We start from the raw sequence: 785 nt of genomic DNA, 5'->3' as shown, positions 1-785 counted from the left end.
CCTATCCTATACCTTCCTGTCTTATATATCCTGCCCTTCCCTATCCTATCCTATCCCTTCCTGTCTTATATATCCTGCCCTTCCCTATCCTATCCCTTCCTGTCTTATATATCCTGCCCTTCCCTATCCTATCCCTTCCTGTCTGATATATCCTGCCCTTCCCTACCCTATCCCTTCTTGTCTTATATATCCTGCCCTTCCCTTCCCTATACTTTCCTATCTTCTGTCCTATCTCCTGCCCTATCCTATCCCTTCCTATCTCCTGCCCTATCCTATCCTGTGCTGCCCTATGAGCCTTCCTCTCTTGTCCTCTCTCCTATCCTTTCATATACTATCCTGCCCTTCCCTATCCTTGCAGGAAGAATATCTTCCATTATACAGAATGTGGTATTGGGACTCGTCATCCCGGTGGGGACTTTATGGTGACACCAGTTTCTTCTTTGTTTCAGCTGCTGAAAGGTGAATTGGAGAATTCCTGCGTTCAGCTGCGCCAATCAGAGAGAAGCTGGCAGGAGAAGGAGCTGGACATGCAGCAGCAGGTAAGTGTCCCCCCAGAAAGATATCCAATCCTATAACCCCTCCCCTTCCCAAAGATATCCTATCCTATAACCCCTCCCCTTCCCAAAGATATCCTATCCTATAACCCCTCCCCTTCCCAAAGATATCCAATCCTATAACCCCTCCCCTTCCCAAAGATATCCAATCCTATAACCCCTCTCCTTCCCAAAGATATCCAATCCTATAACCCCTCCCCTTCCCAAAGATATCCAATCCTATAACCCCTC

This window comes from Nanorana parkeri, unplaced genomic scaffold (genome assembly GCF_000935625.1).
Source record: "Nanorana parkeri isolate BGI_ZX_2015 unplaced genomic scaffold, ASM93562v1 scaffold2459, whole genome shotgun sequence".
Taxonomy (NCBI): Eukaryota; Metazoa; Chordata; class Amphibia; order Anura; family Dicroglossidae; genus Nanorana; species Nanorana parkeri.
This window is presented reverse-complemented; position numbering follows the sequence as displayed.